General features: G+C 32.9%; 1 long non-coding RNA gene and 1 other non-coding gene across 2 annotated transcripts in view; both read right to left on the bottom strand.

The window, feature by feature from the left end:
• LOC113924181 overlaps window positions 1-7793 on the bottom strand; it is a 62101-nt gene extending 54308 nt beyond the window's left edge. The window contains exon 1 of the long non-coding RNA XR_003520569.1: window positions 7689-7793. This is a non-coding gene — a long non-coding RNA (uncharacterized LOC113924181). The remainder of the gene's footprint in view (window positions 1-7688) is intronic.
• A 4401-nt stretch (window positions 7794-12194) lies between these two features.
• Window positions 12195-12298, bottom strand: LOC113926090. The gene has a single exon (XR_003521172.1). It is a non-coding gene; the product is annotated as a U6 spliceosomal RNA (small nuclear RNA).
• Window positions 12299-12878: the final 580 nt, after the last annotated feature.

Raw genomic sequence — 12878 nt, 5'->3', positions numbered from 1 at the left:
GATCATCCAGACAGAAAATCAATAAGGAAACAATATCTTTGAATGACACATTAGACCAGTTGGACATAACATATATACAGAACATTCTATCCAAAAACAACAGAATATACATTCTTTGAAGTGCACATAGGATGTTCTCCAGAATAGATCATATATTAGGCCATAAACCAAACCTCAATAAATTTAAGAAGATTGAAATCATACCATGCATCTTTTCTGATGACAATGGTATGGAACTAGAAATAAATCAGAAGGAAACCATTGGAAAAAAACACAACCACTTGGAGACTAAAATATAAATGGCTCCATGAAGCAATCAAAGAAGAAATAAAAAAAAAAATCATGGAGACAAATGAAAATGAAAACACAATAGTCCAAAATCTCTGGGATACACCAAAAGCAGTTCTAAGAGGCAATACTGGCCTACCTCAAGAAATAAGAAAAAACCTCATATAAACAATCTAACCTTATGGCTAAAGGAATTAAAAAAAGAACGAACAAAGTCAAGGTGAGTGGAAGAAAGGAAATAAAGATCAGGGCAGAAATAAATGATGTAATGACTAAAAAAGAATAGAAAAAAAATGAAGTCAACAGCATGTTCTTTGAAAAAATAAACAAAATTGAAAACCCTTAGCCAGACTCATCAAGAAAAAAGAGAAAGTACTCAAGTAAAATCAAGAATGAGAGAGGAGAAATAACAACTGACACCACAGAAATACAAAGGATTATAAGAAAATACTATCAAAAATTATATGCCAACAAACTGGACAACCTAGAAGAAAAAGATGAATTCGTAGAAATATACAATCTTCCAAAACGGAACTAAGAAGAAATAGAAAATCTGAACAGACCAATTACAAGTTACAAAATTGAATCAGTAATAAAAAAACTACCAAAATATAAAAATCCAGGACCAGATAGATTCACAAGTGAATTCTACCAGATATTTAAAGATGAGCTAATACCTATTCCCCTCAAACTATTCCAAAAATTAGAAAAGGAAGGAAAACTTCCAGATACATTCTGAGACCAAATTTCACTGATACTGAAACCAGACAAAGGCACAACAAATAAAGAAAACTATAGGCCCAAATTCCTGATGAACACAGATGTAAAAATCCTCAACAAAATCTTAGCAAACCACATACAACAATAAATTAAAAATATCTTTCACTACACTCAGGTGGGATTTATACCTAGAATACAAGGATGGTTCAATATTTACAAATCAATTAACATCATACACATCAACAATAGGTGAAGAAAAAGCACTTGACAATGTACAACATCCATTCATGATAAAAAGTCTCAACAAATGGGTTAGAGGGAACATACCTCAATATAATAAAGGCCATATATGAAAAACCCACAGCTAACCTCATCCTCAATGAGGAAAAAGTGAGAGCTTTCTTTTTAAGGTCAGGAACAAGATAAGAATGTCCACTCTCACCACTTGTATTCAACATAGTACTAGAAGTCCTAGCCACAGCAATCAGCCAAAAAAAATTGAGGCATCCATATTGGTAAAGAAGAAGTTAAATTGTCGATATTTGCAGACAACATGATACTATACATAAGAAGTCTTAAAGATTCCACCAAAAAGCCACTAGAAGTAAAAAACAATTTAGAAAGGTGGCAGGTTACAAAATTACTACCCAGAAATTAGCATTTCTGTGCACTAACAACAAAGTTTCAGAAAGAGAAATTAAAACACACACACACACACACACACACACACACACACACACACACACATCACTTTACAATTGCACCAATAAAATAAAATAAAATAAAATAAATAAAATAAAATGCCTAGAAATAAATTTAACCACAGAGGTGAAAGGCCTGTACTTTGAATGGTGTTGTGTTTTTAATTTTAGTTTTCACATGTTTGCTGTTAGTATACAGACATATAATTGTTTGTTGTGATCTTTTATCCTGCTATCTTGCCAAACTCATTTATTCTAGGAGTTTGTTTATTGTAGCTTCCTTGAGATTTTCTATGTAGATAATCATGCCATCTGCAAAAATAAAGTTTTATTTCTTCCTTTCTAATTTGTCTGCTTTTTATTTCCTTTCCTTGCCATATGCAATGGCAAGAAATGTTGAACTATGTTGAATAGTTTTGTGAGAGCAGAAATTTTTGCCTTAGGGAAAAAGTCCTTCACCATTAAAAAAGATATTAGCTGTAACTTTTTTGTTTGTTATAGGTTTTCTTTATCATTTTCTAATGATATTTCTATTTTACTGAAAAATTTTATCAATCAGACATTGGATTTTAAAAATGCTTTTACTGTTGTCAGTTAATATGATCATAAAATTTTTATTTGCTGATTAGTCATATAGTGGATTCATTGATTTATCTTTGAATGTTGCACCAAACTTGCATACCTGGAAAAAGTATCATTGGGACATGGGACTTAAAATTCTTTTTATATACAACTGTATTAAATTTGCAGATATTATCTTGAGGATTTTTGCATGTAAGGTGATGGAAGATTTGGGTCTATAATCATATTTTTTCCACTTCTTTGGTTTGGTATAGGTAAGACTGGCCTTATAAAATGAATTGGGAAGTATTTCTTCCTTTATTTTATGTAATATACTTTGTAAAAGTGGTGTTAATGTTCTTTAAATATTTGGCAATATTCTTCAAAAAAAAGCATAAAAGCATGGAGATTTATTTTTGGGTTCTTGTTAACAATGTGCTTAATTTCTTTAACTTTATAGGACTATTCAGATTGTTCATTTCATCTTGGTTGAATTTAGTAGTCTTCTATCTTTTAATCATTATTAATCTTACTAGAGGCTTATCATTTTTTTTAAAGAATCAGCTCTGTTTCAATGATTGTTTTTCCTATTGTTTTTCTGTTTTCAAGTTCATTGATTTCTGTCTCATCTTTATTTTTTTTCTTTCTGCTTGCTTTGGGTTTATTTTTCTTTTTTTCCTTGGTTTTTGAGGGAGAAAGTTAGATTTTCTTTTCTTTCTTTCTTTTTTTTAGGAAGGGAGAGAGAGAGAAGAGAGGGGAGGAGGAGGGGCAGAGGGAGAGGGAGAGAGAGAATCTTAAGCAGGCTCCATGCCCAATGCAGAGCCCAAATGGGGCTTGATCTCACAATCCTGAGATCATGACCTGAGCTGAAATCACGAGTCAGACGCTTAACTGACTGAGCCACCCACGCACACCAAGACTTAGATTTTCAATTTGAGATCTTTCCTCTTTTCTAATGTAAACACTTAGTGATATATATTCCCTTCTTAGGACTATTTTAGTTATATTCAGCACACTTTGATATTTTATTTTCATTTTTACTGGGTTCTATGCTTTTATGTATTTTTAACTTATTTAGTTTTAATCTTTGTCCTATGGATTTTCTGGGAGTATATTGCTTAATTGTCACATATACAGAGGTTTTCCTGTCATCTTTCTCTTATTGATTTTAGTTTGATTTTGGCATATTAGATAACACACTGTGTAATTTCACTTATTTTAAACTTGTTGAGGTTTGTTTTTTGGTCTGGGATATGGCCTATCATGGTACATATTCCATGCGTGCTAAAAAAAAAACAAGTGCAATCTGCTGTTGTTGGATATTTATCTATATTAATTAGTTTGCGTTAGTTGACTGTGTTATTGAGTTTTCCTATATCTTTGCTGTTTTTCTGTCTAATAATTTTATCAATTGCTGAATGGGTATTAAAATCACCAACTACTATCACACATTTATTTCTCCTTTCTGCTGTACCAATTTTTGCTTTATATATTCTAAAGCTCTGGCTAACAGAACATAATAATAAAAAATAAAAAATAAATAAATATCTATTGTTTGGGGCATAAACATTTAGATTCACTATGTCTTTTAGGTAGATTAATATTAATATTATTAGGTAATATTCCTCTTCATCTCTAAGAATTATCTTTGTTCTGAAGTTTTTTATCTAATATAACATAGTCATTCCTGCTTTTTTTTTAAAAAAATGTTTGCATGATATTTCTTTCCCCGTATTTTTACTTACATTTTACCTTTGTCATTGACTTTGAAATGGATTTCTGGTAAACAGTATGCAGTTAGCTCTATTTTTAAAAGTCCATTCTGCCAATCTCTTTCAACTGGTATATTTACAACATTTACATTTAAGGTAATTATTGATATTTTATGGCTCTAATATTTCCTTTCATTAATTGTTTTTTTGTCTGTTTTCTTGGTGTCTTGTCCCTTTGTGTATTTTTTCTTGTTTTCCTGGGAGTACATGAACATTTTTTAAAATTCTACATTGATTTATTTATAGAGTCCTACTGGGGCCAACTGACACTGGAGGCAGTGAAGGGTACCAGAGAGCCAGTTCACCCTGCTTCCTACCACCTACCTTATTCAGTCTCATTACTGATGGGTATATGTCAAAATTCAGGTTCCTAGGTTCCCAGTTAGGTCCTGTTGTCAACAGGGTAAGGAGAAAGTAGGAGTATTGCCTAGTTTCAATTCACAATGCCTCATGTAGTCTCAATAATGCAGGGTAGGGTAGAGGTTCCACTCCTCCCTAGGCCCCACTGACACTTGGAGTAGGGGTAGGGCAATGAAGCATAATGATGACTAGACCCACCTCAAACTGCACTGTCACGGTCTTTGCTGCAAGGTGTAAGTCAAGACTTACCTTGCCAGTAGACACTTATGACATTGGCCTCGTGAAATAACTAGAGCAGGACCTGCTTCCACTAGGAGGGGGATGAAAGATCAGTTTTCCCTGCTCCCTGACCATTAAAATCATGGGTGTGGTACAGGATGGTGTGAAGGGTTCCCACTGATATTTGGCTGAGGTGGGGGTATATTGCCAGACCACCCTTTTCCCAGACTTTGCCCAGGCAACCAGGCTTTCCTTAAAGCTTTTATCTGTGCTTGTTGGCAGTTCCAGGTTGGAGGTTTCTGGAACACCTTTTCAGGCTATATGGGAAGCAATAAGTAAACCCAAGGAACACACTGCTGTGTTGTTCCTCAAGTCCTGAAGTCTCTAGGCAGTTTACTTTCTTCTTTTCACCTTTCAGAATCATCTTATGCTTGTTTCAATCCAGGGTTTGTGTTAAACTTCTTATGATTGTATTATAACCAGATATTTTAGTTGTAATAATGAGATCCTGAGTGAAATTCCACCTTGGCCGGAACTAAAAATTAAAATTGGATTTTTATCCATTTTTTATCTGGTACATTATTCATAATTAAATAATTAAAAATAGAAAACACAAGAAAGAAACACACTTTTGAGATCATTTGCAGCTTTTTTTCAATATATCAAATAATTTGTTGTGTAGATTCATTTCAATTATGCTCATGTACCTTGGTTTTGGAGAAAAAGTCAATAATATATTGAAACTAGATGTTTTAATATAATAATATGATTTCTTATGTTCAATCATCCTACATAAAATATGCCATGCATATACCTCTTTGTTTCCATGTCTGTTGTTGTTAATTATTTTATATAAATAAGTATAGAGGTCTAAGCTTGGAAAAATTTATTTAAGCACTTTCTTACAACAGTCACAAAAAAAGATTAAGAAGGTAAAGATATTTTCCTAAAATGAGGATGGTTACTACTTTAGATCAACAGTTAACATTATACTTGAATTCTGGAATAGCACAATTTTTTGAAAAGCAAGAGATGCTATTATTTAATAATCACATGAATGAGAGATAGAAATACAAAGGAATTAGAATAAATCTATTAAAAGTATTTGGCAATGAATATATAAAACAAAATTAGTAACATTTATCAACCAATGTATAATTTATTTGATGAAACTAATATAATAATATGAAGTAGTAGAGATGATAAAATGAACAGAACAAGTTGATTCCAATAAATGAATATATGTATTGCAATTCTGGCAGTCATTTTTGAGTTCTTTTGGGGAAAGTAACAAGATAAAGAGATGATACTATGAAAAAAGAAAGTTGTAGGTTAGAATAATGAATATGAACCAGCATGATAAAGCTATAATGAATTTAAATAGTGCTGTTTAAAGGTTGTGAAAATCCATTGAATACACAGTATTTTTTCTAAACACTAATATATGATAAACAGACTTTTACAAATCAACAAGAAATGGAAAAATCACATTAAAAGCAGTGGTATAATTGTTCACTTTAAACAAAAACAATACTGAAAATATTCCCAAAAAGAAGATAAGAAAATATGAAACAAGTAAAATATAAATAAGATACGGTCTTCTTTGTTAATCTTGTATTTCCTACTTGTGATGGAGTTTTAGCTACAAGAATTTGATATTTTTTATTGAATCTGAGCAAAACAACAGAAGCACTGTGCAAATAAATAACAACTGACGGCCACCTGGCATTCATTTAATAAATATTATATAGACTCCTTTGTACACCAGTCTGTATTCTAGGTCCTGGGCAAGAACTAAGGAATTAGCCAACATCCCTAAACTTGGGTTATTTACATTCCAGAAAAGTTTGACTAATCATTAGGAAGTAAACAAAGAAGAAATTTTCAATAGTGATAATTGCCATGAATATAGTGCAGAGATACAGGATAGGCATTAAGCCGAGTGGGTGTGTCAGGGAAGGCTTTCAGGCAGTTGCAGGTGAAATCCAACCTTCATGACTCAGAGGAGAGGTTCAAATCCTGATTAAAGGTAAAACAGTCACCCTAAAATATAGCTGCTACACAGATTTAATGGATTGTCCCTGTGTTGATGAAGGACCACGCTACCTGATTCTCTCAGTTTTAATGTAAACTAAAAAATGGATTTTTATATGAAAACCAGAGATTTTTAAATGTTGATAACTGCATTAAATTTGGAATCAACATTGCCTACCTACTCAATTCAATGAAAACGCAACACATTCTTAAGTTAAATCCCTCAGGTCACTGGTGTGCAACCTCTTTCGTAGATCATCCTTATATATATTTTTAACCATATAAAAATTTCATTTGCTTCATTAAAGAAATGAGAATTTTTTAAGCCCCACAAGTCCAGTAAATATTTACCCCCTTAATCCACCAGTTTGTCATCTCTATTCTAGATCATTAAAATTTTCTTCTACCATTATTACAGAGTCCATATTGCTTCATTGAAGAAGTGGGAATTCTGAAAGTCCAGAGGTCCAGTGACTATTTACTGCCTGGTGATTTATAACACTTTGCTCTATAGATTTTATAGGTTCACTTGTTATGGTACATGATAAATATGCTTTGTCTGAGCTGCTGTTCTGGGATAAGCATCAGGTTGGGAGCCCCCAAAACAATTAAATCACCTTTCATATTTTTTAATGACTACAGGGATCTCATTATGTCTGATTTTACTGAGGCAGTGCAAACAGATATGAGCTTCAGATATCGTCTTCATCTTTCCTAATTATATTTTGGAGCTTTAAAAATGGACATCCTTAATCACAATTTTAGGCATTGTTTTTATAACATTGCTATGTCCCAAAGTCTGAATTAATTTTTTAAAATGTTTCATTGATTTAGCAGTGGAAATAAAGGCAAAAGACTGAATAGCAGTGAGAATGAACACTAAAGCTTTTCTAAGTTAAGGCTTACAGGCATACGTAAAATAGTTTTAGTACTCTAAACATTTAAAAGCTAACGGAAATTACATGTTCTAATTAAATAAGGTCTAAATAATGATTAATTCCAAAAGGAGAAAATTTCAAAATATTTTACAGACCTTAATCTATGTTCATGATTCCCACTTGCATATGGTATTATCGTGTACACATTGGTATATTATGATAAATTTTGTCTAGAGAACAAGTTTACTATTTACTCACTAAATTTATTTTGTCACACTGACCATATGTTTTCTGAGAGAAGAATTCTACCATTATGATTCCACATGGTGTAGACTTTCTACAGCCAAGGGGTTCTTTTTGTAGTAACAGATGTAGTTAGGGAAGCTCAGAGACTTGATAAAGAGCATATGTGTCCTTACAGATTAATAATTCTATCAGTAATTTTCTGAAAATTTAATTTACAATTTTCTTCTCTTTCTGACTTAACAACGTGCCCCAATGTAACAATCCACAAAAAATAAGAGAACAAATAAATCATATAGCACTGGGGGGAAACCTCTGCAATTTTGTGTCAATTTTTTTCTTAGTCAAATCCATGCCCAATGTAAATTTTTAGAAAGAAATGTTTTCCTGGGGCGCCTGGGTGGCTCAGTCGTTAAGAGGCTGCCTTCAGCTCAGGTCGTGATCCCAGGGTCCTGGGATCGGGCCCCACATCGGGCTCCCTGCTCAGCAGAGAGCCTGCTTCTCCCTCTCCCACTCCCCCTGCTTCTGTTCCCTCTTTCACTGTTTCTCTCTCTGTCAAATAAATAAAAAAAAAAAAAATCTTAATAAAAAAAAAAAGAAAGAAATGTTTTCCTTACGTAAAGCTGAAAGACACTGGAAAACTAATCTTTAAGAATGTTAAGTAATTAAAAAAAGAATGTTAAGTAATTTTATTAAAAAATCTCATTGAATTTCTGAATGCTTTTATGAACTTGATAACATTAATATTAGTAATAATGTTTAACATCAGTGTGCCTATTTTAGAAAATTCTATTATCTCACTATTTTTCATCTTATAGAAAACAAATAGCTACTCTTCTACTGAATTTAATAATTTTATAAACTAATTTAGTGAAAATAATATTTGCTTTGGCTGTCTTTGATTTTTTTGGATATCAATGACAATCTAATAAGAAGTGTGTGAATATAATATATATTGAATATAATTTTATAATCTCAGAATGTGTACCTTGGGATGTGTACCAAATGTGTACCAAAAACTTCTATTAATTAAAAAATGAAATTGTCAAGATTCAAGTTTATTGATTTTTGTTTTGACAGTAAATAGATTTTTAAATTACTCATAAAATAGCTTTTGATTTTCTTTATAGTGGTATGGAGACATGTATATAAAAACCAAATAGAGATAAATAAAGTGAGAGCATTAATATGATTACTGTTTTGATAAAGTGAGCAGAGCATAAATAATTTTTGATTGAGATTTTGTTAAAACAAAGCTCATCCATTTTGTAATTCATTTGTACTTTTACAATTAATCATAATTAAAGATTCTTGTACAGATTAATTATAAAAAGTTAAAAAGCAAAATTTTATTTACAATATAAAAACAATCACCTGGGGCTTATGTAATATATTCACATTACTATATTAAATGACTGTCATAAATTCATGATAAAAATATCAAATACATGAATATAGCTTATAGCAGAGTTCATTCTAATATACAAAACTTTTGGAGGTAAATAATTCAAATGTGACTTTTGATACAATGTAATATAATTTTTCTTAATTTCAGATTTTTACCTTAAAGAAATTGGATTAGAGAAATTAATGGCCCCATTTCTAATCAGTCTCAGTTTTTTTTTTTTTAAGTCTTCCAATCATTCTATATTCTTTTCTTCTGGGCAACTGAGTTGGAAATAACTATATTCCATTTTTCTAATAAAGGGACATCTCTCTTCTAACATACCAATATTGGAAATTAATTACTAATAAATAAGAATCTACTCAAACTAGTAAAAGTAGTTTATAGAGATTCTTTCTCAAATTCCTCCTGAACAAGGTGGATATAAAATATGTGCACATGCCAATAGACACAGTAAACATGCAAACAAATTCCCAATAAATGGAATAATTTTTACATTAAGGAGAACCTGAGAAGAATTCAGTACTTTCCCAAAAGCAGTTAGCCACCAAATTAGAGGGTGATAAATGATTGGCTAATACAAGACTCACAAATGGGAATTAGATTCATGAAATATTTTTAAAGCTTGCCCCTCTTAGAATAACATGATCCATGAAAATATAGAAGGAAAACAATTAAAAAGTCATGATTTTCATATAAAAGTCCCAGGGCACTGTTTATTGAAATCATACTGGCAAGTTTGATAGTGTTTGTGTATGTGGGTGTGAGTATATTTTCTGTGCACATTTGTGTCTGTGGATAGGTTTATTATTAGAAGACTAAAACTTCTGTCAAAACACTTATTAATTTTATTATCAACTAAAGAGCCCATTTGAATTATAAAGTTTTATAATTTGAGTTAATAACTTCTTCCATTGACAAAGCAACTCTACAATAGCTGGTATTTCCCTCTCATAGAAACTCAGAAAGAGCCATTGTTCAATGGGTTTATGGCCTTTGAGCATAGATAATTGATCATAAATCTTTAGGCAGTCCAGCTGGTTTTCCATATGACTGCAGAGAAGCACCATATGGTCTCTAGCACTCACAGGGATCCCCTGCACTCACAGGTTAGAGATTAAAAATCTGTCACAGGATTAAGAAGCAAGCTGCTCTCAAACTAGTGTAAAATAAGTGATATTCTCAGATAAAGTGAAGAGGAACACTTTCTCCAAAAAGCTGATGGCTATTCCTGCAGTTTTCATAATCTTTTTGATAATATCCATGTAATTTAGGTCTTGAAACCTCAAAGGGAATGAATTATAAGGTCCTTATGCCCTAGAGAAAAGCGCTGTGTTGAAGCTTGGCTCGGTCCTAACAAGACCAGGGATATTATTTGGGACTTACTAGCTCCCTTCTCTGCTTTCTTCTGCATACTGTCATCATTTTCTTAGATTTTTGTCCAGATGGTTGAAAAGAGTAGCTTCCCAGATAGTTCCCTCCTATCTCATACTTCAAAGTTTCTCTACTACAAGGAGACCTATTCTCTTTACTTAGCTTTGGCACAAACAATCCTATGGCAACAGATTATGTGTCCCTCATTACACCTGTAGCAAAAAACAAACAAACAAACAAACAAACAAAAACAAACAAAAAACAACTCCTGCTATATAGTGATGACTAAAATGGAGGATAGTTAGTTCTCTATAATACATGAGTTTGTGTTCCTGAGGGCAAATTAGTTACTAGAAAGATGATGATGATGATGATGATGAGATCCATTTATCTAATCACTTATTAATGTTAGCTGGGATTTAGGGCTATGCCAGCAAATAGAATAAGAAAATGATTATATTTAATAGGTAGTATAAACATTACCATCTATATAGCAGGGCAACAGGGGCCATGACCTGGGAGGAGTCTTTATTTTTTTTTCTTCAAGTTTTTATTTAAATTCCAGTTAGTTAACATATGGTATAATATTAGTTTCAGGAGTAGAATTTAGTGATTCATCACTTATAAATCACACCCAGTGCTCATCACAACGAATGCCCTCCATAATACCCATCACTGGGAGGAGGCTTTAAAGCCAAAGAGTCATGACTAACCAGAGCCCACAGATTGCTTTTCTGGGCCATGTTCTAGGTTTACAGGACCTTAGAAGGCCTTGCCCAAATGATCCAGAGCCATATTTCCAGTTTCTACATGGGTTTCTACTTTGAGTCTGTTCTGCTTAGGGGAGGATACTGTTGTGCACATGCTACTAGGTCTAAGGAATAGCCAAGGGGAGGCTTTTTATTATTTTTTTTATAAATTTTTTTTTTAAAGATTTTATTTATTTATTCAAAAGAGAGAGAGAGAGAGAGCAAAGTAGGCAGAGAGGCAGGCAGAGAGGGAGGCCGAGGGAGAGGGAGAAGCAGGCTCCACACTGAGCAGGGAGCCTGATGTGGGGCTCAATCCCAGGACCCTGGGATCATGACCTGAGCCAAAGGCAGATGCTTAACTGACTGAGCCACCCAGGCCCCCAAGGGGAGGCTTTTTAGGGAGGCTGTTTGGATGGAGCCTGAAAGTAAGAGCTGAAGTGTTCACACTTGTGAGCATGAGCTTCCTCCAGGAATAAGAAAAGGTCAGTTATTAGAAGACAATGGGAGAATGAAGTAGGGGGGGGAATCAGAGGGGAAGATGAACCATGAGAGACTCTGGACTCTGAGAAACAAACTGAGGGTTCTAGAGGGGAGGGGGTGGGGGGATGGGTTAGCCTGGTGATGGGTATTAAAAAGGGCACATTCTGCGTGGAGCACTGGGTGTTATGCACAAACAATGAATCATGGAACACTACATCAAAAACTAATGATGTAATGTATGGTGATTAACATAACAATAAAAAATTATTTAAAAAAAGACGGCATGTATTGAATGGAACACTGGGTGTTATATGCAAACAATGAATCATGGAACACTACATCAAAAACTAAAGATGTAATGTATGGTGATTAATATAACATAAAAAAAGAAGAAAAAAATTTAAAAAAGAAAAAACATGGAACACCTCACAACTTTATGTGTCATTCTTGCACAGGAGCTGTGCTAACTTTCTCTCTTATCATTCCAATATCAGTATATGTGCTGTTGAAGTATGTTTAATTTTTTTAATCATAAATATAGGATTTTTTTCTTGATCTCTGATAAAATTGGTTTCATTATTTTGACTCATTCTTCTTACCTATTTCTTTTAAAATAAATCCAGATTTTGATATCCAAAAAAAAAAAAAAATACAATGGGAGAATCCATAGTCTCTCATGGTTTGTCTCCCCCTCAGACTTCCCCCCTTCATTCTTCCCTTCCTACTATCTTCTTCTTTTTTTTTTTTAACATATAATGTATTATTTGTTTCAGAGGTACAGGTCTGTGATTCAACAGAATCATGGAACACTACATCAAAAACTAATGATGTAATGTATGGCGACTAACATAACATCATAAAAAAAAAAGACAATGGGAGAAGCTGAGGGCTGAAGACATGGGGCTGCGGTCTTGCTCCTCTCTGGCCAAAACATTCAAACACGGACTTCTGAGGAGTATAGGAACTTGAAATTCATCCTGGTCTTTCAGGTTCTTGTGAAGGCATATTTTTCATGATAAAATATTGAACTAACTTTGATAGTTTATTATTTGGTTTAAAATCTTTAGTAATTCATATATGAACATCCATTTTTA

This window comes from Zalophus californianus, chromosome 2, assembly GCF_009762305.2.
Source record: "Zalophus californianus isolate mZalCal1 chromosome 2, mZalCal1.pri.v2, whole genome shotgun sequence".
In the NCBI taxonomy this organism is placed as follows: domain Eukaryota; kingdom Metazoa; phylum Chordata; class Mammalia; order Carnivora; family Otariidae; genus Zalophus; species Zalophus californianus.
This window is presented reverse-complemented; position numbering and strand designations above follow the sequence as displayed.